Source organism: Procambarus clarkii, chromosome 63 (genome assembly GCF_040958095.1).
Source record: "Procambarus clarkii isolate CNS0578487 chromosome 63, FALCON_Pclarkii_2.0, whole genome shotgun sequence".
In the NCBI taxonomy this organism is placed as follows: Eukaryota; Metazoa; Arthropoda; class Malacostraca; order Decapoda; family Cambaridae; genus Procambarus; species Procambarus clarkii.
In genome coordinates, this window is record NC_091212.1 from 3,519,419 (window position 1) to 3,530,795 (window position 11,377).

Consider the following 11,377-nt stretch of genomic DNA (forward strand, 5'->3'; position numbering starts at 1 on the left):
CCAGCTTTTTGGTAAGTCTCCTGTTTCCAGTGAGTAGTGAAGTTGAGGACTAGAGCGACGCGCGCCATCTGCCCAGGTGGCACTCACGAGTGTCACCTGGACAGATGGCGCGCAGGTGTCTAGTCCTCAAGGGTTTGGGGGGGGGGGATTTTCCCAGAAGTTTGGCGCGTGTCGGAGGTAAGTGGTGAGCAGGTGGTGCGCGTCGCTCTAGTCCTCAGGGTTTTGGGGTGCTTTTTCCGTGTGTTTTGGTATGTGGTCAGGAAAGAGGGGAGGACATGTTGTTGGGGGTGTAGGAGAGTATGTGGTATAGTAAGAAATACAAGGAAAAGCATTAAATATGTATGTGTGTTTGTCATAGACTTAATCCTGTGTGACGATAATAGTTTGATGATAGTAAGTATCATCAAGTAGAGGTTGAGGGGATCCAACATAGCGGATATGTTGTTTGGGGTGGGGGGAGGGGGGAGGGAGTGGAGAGGAGAACCCACATACCTGAGAGGAAAGCCTGGACGTCCATTAGCTTCCCCCTACAGGAAGTCGTAAGTTGGAGAGGAGGGTATGAGAGAGCAGAGTCCAGGAGGAGTGATGTGGGCCATTTGCCTTAAAGGCTTTTCAATGTCTTCAGAGTTGAGTGGAGATGTTCACCCCACCGCGGCTCCCCCTCCACTGTGGATTCGTTAAGGAGGGGAGCGAGGATCATACTCTCGACAGCAGGGGCCCTCACCAGCAGACCCTCACCTGCCAACCATCAATCACTCCCACCCCTCATCCCCTCCTCTCCCCATACCATCAACCATTGTTCTGTGCAAACCCTTTTAGTATTATTTCTGTTAATATGTGTAAGCTATATTGTAACGTGACCAACAGGGGCAACAGCAATAAACGAGGGAAAGTAAACACATTAAATATAAATTTATTTCTTTTATTAAACACTTAAGCGATTTACAACGATAATAATAATAATAATAATAAGACTTCTTCTTGGTGGTTTAGCTAGCAGACAGATGGGGAAAGGCTTTCATTCAGTCCATCGAACCTTCCCACCACGCTAGTCAACCAGCCAATCTGTAGAAAGGGTTTAGGTAGTAGACAGACCGATTGGGAGTCATTCATCCACTCCAACGAACCTTCCCGACACGCTAGTCAATCAGTAGAAAGGGGAAAAGGTTATAAGTTTTGTTGTTGTTGTCAATGTTGTAAACATAAATACAGACATTATTATGTTCATCATTCAATCCTAACATAAAGTATTACTCACCGCACTATCATCCTAGCCAACTTCGGCACACAGCGTTTCACACTCAGCATCACTACCGTTTAAGCAGAATGTTTGCTTACACACAGGCATTTTCATCTGAGCATAATTGAATTTCAACACTTTTTCATCATTCTTGCGAAATTGACCATATTTAAATGCTTCATCAAAGTGAAGCAGGGCCGCCTATAAGCCTAGTCTGCAAAAATGATAGGCAAAATAAACGGTGTAATTCCCACAGAAGTAACTATTCAAGGATTGAATCCTTTTCTTCATAATATATAGGGTATAGTCTTGGAAGTAAGACATAAACTCTTCGAAATATCTTGAATAAGATCCTATTGCAGGATTGGCATAGCTGTCTAGTATAACTATCTCGCTTCTACCTTCATCCTTATTTACATAGAATGTTATCCAATGCCCCATTTTATTACGAGAACCAGACTCCAGAGTGTTGATTATGGACACCACAGGTCTTTTTTTATGTATTTTTGTCAGTATTTTCCTAACGTCATCAGCTAGGAAACATCCTAGATAGTCTACCTTTTCACCTAAATTACTTCTGATAGCCTCATTTATTTCCAAACAATTCATATTAGTATTTTATCCTCGCGTATCGCAAATAACGCGACGATCCGCGTTAATGCTGATCACACCTGTTGCAGACCCATAAACTAGAATGACTTTATTTCTAGCCACACCGCGTTTAAATTCCAAAGCGATCCGCAGATTACCACTTTTTTCAATCGGGATGGTGTCATCTATATCCTCAGGTTGTAAATTAAAGGCCAGTATGGTTCCACCATTCACATATGTGTCATAAGATAATATATTGTCTTTATCGAAGCCTAAGGCTTGTAATGCGGTGTAATACAACTTGGCGCAGTTATGAGGGAAGTCGCACCCAATATTGACAATATTAGTGCTATTTTGCGATATTAATACTTTACTAAGCTCGCAGTTTTCCAAATAAAGCGGGTTGCGATTATATGCACCAGACACCGCCTCCATATCAAGGATGATCATATATAAATGTTCTGGTATAACAGTCCCCCACGGCTGGTCCATTATTATCGAGCGCTGACCTGTGCCCAATATATACGTTTTGTATAAAGTTTTATTAAAAGTATACGTAATAGGAGAGTTGTTCTGCACCATGGCTTTATTAACAGCTACTAATCCTTCAGGGTATGGCAATACCCGATCCACCCATAGACGTGTAGACTTGATATTGTATTTAAAATTAGCGTGTTCATTATCGCTGAGTATAAGCCACTTATCAGGTTGAAGTTCGAGCTGCACCCTGATGTCCACATTATCCAAAACGTATTCACTAACTGATGTGACATCCAGCATTAGTTTCAAACAAGTATTCACGCCACTCGTTTTCATATCAGTCATCCGTTGCTTCTCACCAGCCGAGGCGTTAGTGAAATAACCAGCTTCAATTTTACCAGGAACGACTCGGTTAAAAAACTGTGACAGTTTATCATAGCGGTTAGCCTTACACCCAGAAATCGTAGATAATAACTTTACGTATGACCAGAATGAGAATAATGAGCTGGTTTCAACTACTGTTTCATTTAAATACACAATAGCGGATTTGAATAGAGTTTGCGATAATCCATTCACCAACGAAACGTTTTTAGCATCTCCTAAAGGCGTTGTTCCATCTTCAGTTAGATCAATAGACAACTCCAAAGCTATAGATGATAAATCCGCCAGTTGGCCATTCACCCCATTGATGATGAATTCCAGATAGGTGTCTGTAAACTTATTATTGACCCCAGAATTCACAGGTAATACATCAACCGTTTGTCTGCTGGCAATTGTTGATTCTACCAATCGAGGGGAAAATACTTTAGGAAAGGCTTCACTAACAGCAGCTGTATAGTGTTCTAATGGCACCTGGAGGCCCAGAGCGTTATATCCGGCCATGTTCGCGCTTTAGACAACACCAACCGAGTGAGAAGAAGTTATGACAACACATCATTATATTTCACTTTAGTAAAACGTTTGATGTTTACTAATTTTTTTGTTTGTTTATTCTTTTTATGCACTCTTCCGCCTATCATTTGCTTCCCCACTCCTTTCAATGTTTCAATTCCGCGTTTCTTAAGAGATTGTTTGAAAGTTTGTTTGTCATTATTAATGTCATCTAGTACGTTCTGCCCCAAGCTAAGCGCAGCCGGGGCCAGAGTCCTCATGACAAAGGGCGCTGCTCGACGCGCTATCCCGCCTTAAAAAGGAAAATATTCCTTCTCCACGCGTATATCGTCTACTGCTGTTGAAAATCCGTATATCATCAGTCCCACCACCTCTAGGAGGGGTTAACAGATTGTATAATTCCTCAACAGAGGGGGGAATAAAGTGGACACGCATTTCTCCGCTTGTTTCAGACGAATGAGGAGTGGCGGGAAAGCGTTGGTGTTATATACCCCCTGCAACGGGACGTACATGCAAGACTGCTATGGTGCACCCACGTTCATCGAAATGTATTGGGTTACCATCTTGATCCCTAATAGTGATGCTGACGCTGTCTATCATGTTAGTGTTAAGACGCACATATAGTTTTTTATTGTTGCTGTTATCACTTCCATTTAGGGAGATTACATCCAAAATATTTACAGACTGGTTTCCATATCTAGTAGAAGAGATTCTATCGCAATAAACACACAGAATATCAACTCCTCCTCTAGGCATTGGCGGGAATAGACATGTGTTAACTACACTCGAGGCATACTGACGTTTTGCGAATATGTCATATTCTATTTCTGGAACTACGCCCAACACTTTCCCAAAAGCGGTTCCAAATGATAATGTAACTCTACTGATGTTTTTTATGCCCCGTTGCAGAGCTAATATTCTCATCACTAATCACAGTAGTGAACTTGTTTCGATTGGAGGAAGAATCATATTTAATAAAATGCGTTCCATATTTAGCTGAAATTGTTTTAATGACTTTCCTAAAAACTCAGTTTAGCATTACTTGAAAATATGGCCTCTATTTCCGTATTAATCGTGGTATTTATTTCTTTTATAGTTCCAGCTAAAACATCAGATATGCTTTGAATGCATGTATTTCCCCTCACCCACTTTCTCGTACGTAACGCCTACACGTATATATGCCTCAGGATTATCATGCTTAATAATGTAATGTGAAGTGGGGAGGAGTAATTTTTGTAGACACATTTCATAACTCCTCCTGGGATCTAATTCTAGCTGGTTAAACAATCGATTTTGGAAAGATGCGGGGATGTTATTGGGGAATAAATGCGTATCTGATACGCTGGTGGCGTATATCACGTGAGTGTCCATCGCTCTATCTCCTTAGACAGCTTTTTGCCGAGTAAAGCCAGCTACACATTACATGCTCATTTATATACACTCACCTGTTTAATATACGATCCAGGAAGCATTCCTTTTACTGTGAGGATCAATCTTTGCAGTTGCCTTTCTCTTAACAGATGGAGGCTCATACACTTGACTGCTTGCCGTAGTATTACGGAATAAATCTCGTGATGTAGATGTTAGTGTGAAAAACAGTTGAGCAATGGGGAGTTTATCCGGTAAAAAAACAGATTTAAGCACAGTCATTTTACGTATAATGTCATTAATTATATGTATGCCAGATACTGGAGCCAATACATTTCCATTCAGATCCCAACGAACGATACAGTAGCATCATAATGGGTTAGCAAGGATCTTGCATATTCATGATCTCGCACTTTCAACTTCAAATCTATTAAATGTTTTATGGAAGGGTTGTTATGCAACTGAGGAGGAGGTGGTGGTTTGACAGTAAGATGTTGAGCAACAGCTTTCACAGTGGGGTAAGCAGGCTGTGTGCAGCTTTCCGGTTGGTCCACTATTTTACGCGGTACGAGATAAAAGGCTTTCATTTTACTTACTTACTGAACAACCGTGTAATTAAACTAGCTGCAATTGGTAAAATAATGGATAAAATACTGCCCCTCGTTTGCTGGTTAATATCCGTTTCTTAGTTGTCACAGAAGGTTTCTTACAGGCTAGTGACCGAATAAGCAATTTATATTTTTTCAACTTTTTAACGACCTTGTCAGGCACGGGCAATTTTTTTTTTAAAAGTTATTAAAAATTTCTGATAAACAATTTATATGTGGTTTCTTCAATTTTTCAATCAACTGCTTTCTCGAGGAATACTGAAGTTTTGATAATAGTTGGATCAATTCCTTGTATTTATAAACTAAGGGCTTCTTCATTATAAATGTAATATCAGCAGCATCAATCCATTGATCGAATGATCGATCATAACCTGCGTACCGAACTTTATACTGGAGTTTGCCAGAGACTCTGCGTTGTCCCAATACCTTCTCAATATTAAAGGTTTGAGGCAAATGTGTTGGTGTTAATTCTTGTTTATAGAAGCCACCATCAATTTCTTCCCCATTCAGATCTTTTAGAAAGTATAAAGGGATGTGTTGTCTCCGATCAATACGTGTAACTGTAAAGATCTCTCGGGTGTTCTGCTGCTTAAACCCTTTCTTAAACTTGGAAATGCGATCAGATAGATTTAGATATGCGTACTGTATCACCAACACTCAATCGAGGAATGACAGTTCTCTTTGATTTGCTCGGGCTTTTATACATTAAATCAAATGTTTGGCGTGTTCGCTGGGCGAGGATAGAGCGTGCACCTCCGTAGGTGTCTTCCCCTTCAATCCTCTGTGGGGGTTAAATTATATGTTTTCACAATATCTGGTAGAGCCTGCGTGTATTTTAAAGTGTTGTGCGCCGTCATAAACTTGTAAAGTTTACCTTTTAAAGTACGTATGAACCGCTCAGCGATTGAAGCTTTAGTCTCCTGAGAAAATACACTATATAACTGTACTTTCCTTGCTGCCAGCATTTTTTTCATAGTGGCGTTATAAAATTCTCCACCTCGATCAGAATTAATTTTGCGCACTCCCTGAGAATGAGGTGAATCTAGAATTAAAGCAGAGCTTACTGGTACTTTTCCCATCCTTGGCGCGTAGGGTACTACTTGGGCGTACCTGGAGAAAATATCTACACATACGAGTAAATATTTCACTCCATCATTATGTTTGTCCAATAAACTCATCTCGGCCAAGTCTATAGCTTGAAATAGTCGTGGTTTAGGGCTTAACACCCGACGCCGAGGGAATTTATGTGGTTGTAAATAATGCAACGTATAGGAGTCAGAGCTTTTCAGATAGTCCTTTACATCGGCTAGAGTTATACTAGAGTTAATTAATTTGGCGGCCTTATACAATCTCTGTACCCCTCCAAGCCCCCGCTAGATGAGGGGTCGTTATATACTCTTCCAGTACATCTTTCTTGCTCACCATTGGTAAACTATCTCATAGGGCGGTTCGTGAACAATATTACCGCGTAATGTTATCGTAGATGGAGTGTTCGAGCCCAGATCTACTAGCAAATAGCCGTAGGGTTGGCTAATAACTTGCTTATATAACTCTACAAATTTCTTTGAATCCACTTTCCCAAATATTTGTCGTCCGAGTGTTTCAATTTGTGACAGGTCTCGTGATTTAACCAATATGAAATGAAGCATTTAAACTAATATTCCTCGAATATTTACCAGGAAAAAATATATTTTGAGTAATCAATATGACGGAAACCGTGAAATGTCGGCCCCTAGTAAACATGTCTGATACGATTTTTGAATTCGCAGACTCTGTAAAAAGGTCATCATAGATTACTAAGATATGCGAGTCATTATCTACTCGCTCTTCCACAGGATCAATAATGGTTGAATGCTCGATCAGCTTCCCTTTAATTTGTGGATCTGATCGTAATTCAGAGTAACCTCCTCCGCATATGATTATTGAGGAGAACTTGTGTTGATACTTCCTTACAAGTTTACTGCACAAGTAGGATTTTCCGCTGTTTGAATACCAGCAATAATAACACGAGATGTTCCTCATGGATTATATCATAGGAACTGTCCATGATTAATGCTTCGTTAAGACTGCTAAAAACTAAGGAACTGAGGTGGTATTTATACAAACATAGTCATTTACAGGTGTTTATTCACATATTTTATGTACAGCAACAACATTTTTTAAACTAAACATAGTTCTTAGTTCACAAACAATATATTAAACATCATATTTAAAACTAATCATAGTTCTTACAGTTCACAAACAATAATATTAACATCCTATTCATTTAGTATAAAAGTTCTAGTCATATGGGGCATCCATCTTAATACTACCTAACAATTGTACAACATAAAATCTAGCGAGGGTTGAATAGTTTCTGAGCTGTAGCATCGCGTTTGCTCCAGGGACGGAATATTGGGTAGAGTCTCTGTGCTTGCTCTACTTCCTCCTCCTCCATAACACTTCTTCCAGCTCCTCCTCCTCTCCCACTTCTACATCCATCTCATCATCATTGTTATTGGGAATATCAGGATGACCATACGCTAGGGACTGTGTGGGGCTTAAAATGTAGCGTTTATCGTCAAATGCTGACAATCCTCTGCAGGTACTGCGACATGTACAAATCTTTCCTTGCACGTTGCGTATAGATCTCGACACATACCTGATTGAAGTGTTTGTTTCAAGAGTGTGTTGAAATGAGTCATGTGAGAGTTTCTCTTGTAGATGGTATGGTACGCCCTTACACTTACAAGTGTGCTCCCCATCATGAGTGGTGAACGAATATGTTTTAGGTCTGAGAGCAATTAACTGGTTAATAATCTTAGAGCCTATTTCAGACTTGAGCAATCTTAGTTCACCTTCTCGCGCTTTAGAGTACGATGATGTGTGTCATTAAAATTACTAAAATCCCATACAGTCTAAGAGAGGAGACTTATTCAACTCTTCAAACACATCCTGACAGTCCAGTTTAATGATGAAAGAGTCTGTGTCTGTATATAACAGACTAGCTTTATCCCCGTACACAGGTTTGACAACATCTTACCAGAACTCATAGAGTCGCCTCTTAGCAATTTGAATTATATGATAACCCAGATACGTAGGAGTGTTGACTAGGAGAGACTTCTGCTTGATAGTACATATCACACGATCCTTACTTAACAAAAGACTCCGCTTGAAGAACGGGTTTCGAGCATGTTTCAGGAAATGTCTACGATCTGTGACCAAATAGTGTTTGTTTCCCATATTTAGATACATCGGTGAGACTCTTTCCATATATAGAGTTTGATACGAGTTTGAAAGCCTTTTTTTTATCGTGCATTTGGTACTGGCACGTTCACGAACATTGGTTTCAATGAAGTCTTTAAGGTAGCTCTCCTGCTCGAATTTGTAGATGTCATGAACTTTAGCTACTTCTAATCCAATGCGCATGAGCAACTGTAACAAGTCCAGACTAACGAGGTAGTCTTTCTGAGGAAGATGAGAAGCAATTAATTTAGTGTTGTTTTTAGGCAGCCCACGACTTTCTTCTGTAAGAATATTCTTACTGTAGGGTGAAATGTGTTCCTCAGTAATGCATGTATGTGAAAGAACTAGGGGCAGTTCATCTGTATACCTAGCTACCTCCGGTCGGACCTGCAGTGTATCACACAACACCCAATATCCCTTGGACCCGTCACATGGGATATTCTCCAAGCCTTGCTCCAGCAGCACGTCACGCTCATTGTGTGTCAGTTTCCGAATCCCACCCGAGGGAGCAGTTCAGTCATACACGCCCCGTAAAGACTATTAAAATCTAAGTAAATGATGTAGCTACTATCTTCCCCTAGATCTAAGCCTGTGTGCTGGTTCTCCACATTCGTGTACTGTCTCGTCACACTGGTTAACCCACCTCGGAGATTCCGACGAAGTAAATCATATAACAATGGGTCTGACACAACATCATGTTCAACTTTCGATTTAACAGTTCCGGCCTAGACCCGTGGGGGAGTGAAGGAAGACTCAGGCTTACCTTATAACCATAACCTCCCTGAGTCTTGCCTGCCAGACAAAAAAGGTTGCAGGAACTCCTTTCCCACCTGTCTTCTCTATCTTCTTAGCAAGGTCGCCAGCTGGGTTATTATATCTGCACCCCAGCAATGCAGTTCAGTGGGTGTATTATATATTGTTTGTAGCCAGAAGGTTGCTACTCCCATGGATCTGCTACTAGACTGTCGGCCCAGGGTACTCTCCCAGGAAGGTCTGTGTGGCTTTACCTCTCTGTAGCCACTACGTTAATAGTTGCCACCATTCAGACACCGATACTGATCGGATGGCTAAGGGTACACTTTTATGTAAGTCTGTGCTGTCTCTACCACTCTCCAGGCAATAGGAACTGCTATAGAGAACGTAGTGTTCCCTAGGTGGTACTATGATAACCCTCGTGTATGCTCATAGAGAAATATCATAAATGGAGGCACACTTAAACACAGTGATAAAATGTGTGAATTTACTGATGCAAATTACATGAACACACACACACTCACAAGTAATACATGAATATGGAAATATGGATACTAAGTCTGGAGATCGTCAGCCTCTTCTTCCACGACCTCCAACACTCCTTCAACTGGGCAGGAAGACAGGAGTCCCACACTCTCACAGGAGGGCCTCTTCACCACGTCGGCGCCTCTTCTTCACTGTCCTGCCATCCATACACAATGTCCCCTCTGACAGTCCTGGACACAAGCTGCCTTGCAGCCTATTCTACTATTAAAGTATTAAAGTCCTGCTGCCACATACATAAGTAACTATTGTGGCCTAACTAGCCTACTCACACAAGGGGTAATGGGAGGGAAAAATGATCTACCTTACTTTCCTGGCTCACGACGCCTGTCCCTCGATGGCGTGAGGTTCCCACGCTTCCTTGGGTCGATCCTTGACGATCCAGGACGTTCCACAGGTCCTCAGGTGTCGTGGAGCCTTCGCGTCGTCGCCGTTCCGATCCCTGAGATTCAGCTGCCCCAATCCTGGTTCATCGATGGGCGCTGAGCTAATCACTATTTTTCCCACACTCGCCCCTTCCACAAGGCGTTGCTCCTTGTCCTAGGCACGGTGTCGCCCTTCCAAGATTCTCAGTGGATGTGACCCGGTCACAGCTAGGCCTGCCCGCCGCACCTTCCAGACCTCACGTCCAGCGGCGCCGCCCCAGCGTCGTCGCCGACTATTTTCAAAGTTTGGCACTTCTCTGCTCAATGGACTTGGTTCCTTATTTGCTTCCCAGAAGCGCAGGGTCTCCAATAACTTATGGTGGGCTGCGATGGCTAGTTAATCCACTGAATAAGGCTTGTAGAGCCTCTAATCCTTGAGAGCAGACCGAGGCGCGTCCTGTCGCTTCCAAGGTCAGATCAACTCTGACGTTGGCGCCGCCCGAGGCACTCGGTGACGTCATGGCGGGCCCTGATTGGTCGCCCGCGACCTAAGTCGGCCAATCCGCGATCGGCTAATGTCCCTTCCAAAAGGTCATATCTGCCGTAGGGGATACTCTTTCATTTTATATCAGGGCGCCAATTTCTCCTTACTTACAACTTATAATGTAACTTCCTTCCTTTAACTGGCAGCCGGTCTGGTCGCCACATATGTCAATAGACTCCCTGAACCTCAGAGAATCAGTAGGGAGAGCTGATATGACTCTTTAAGCCAGCAAACGAAAGAAATAGGAGAGGGCACCGTAACATACCCTCCCCTTAAAATAAGAGTCATATCGGAAGAGCAGCACTCAAGAGGGCAACCTATATTCTTGCTCCCTCCGTTTCTGAAGTGTCACTCCTCCAGTTGGTGACGTGGCTCGTACCACCTTGCCAGTCACTTGCCTCATTATATCTCCACCTCGCATAGGAACGGGTGTGATGGGTGTTCCCTGAACACCTATAAGAAATCCTCTCTCCGTGGCCACGAGTGTACTCCCACGGCTCGTTACCACTGTAAGATTCAGTGCATGCCGCGCCTCCACCGCGTCGTGCACTCCGAGATAGTCTTGCACTTCCACTGCGTCCTACAGGTACTCCATGCTTCCTCTCATGATCTCCTCTTCGCCAATCCTCTCTCTTCTCTGTTCCTCTTCTCCCATAGGTGCGTTGTCTCCTCACAGTGGCACTTGTAACCTGTACTCCATCCAGCAGCCTCCTCTCTTCCACACTAGGCTTTTGCGATGGCCCAATGCCCCTCTGGTTAGGCTGGCGCC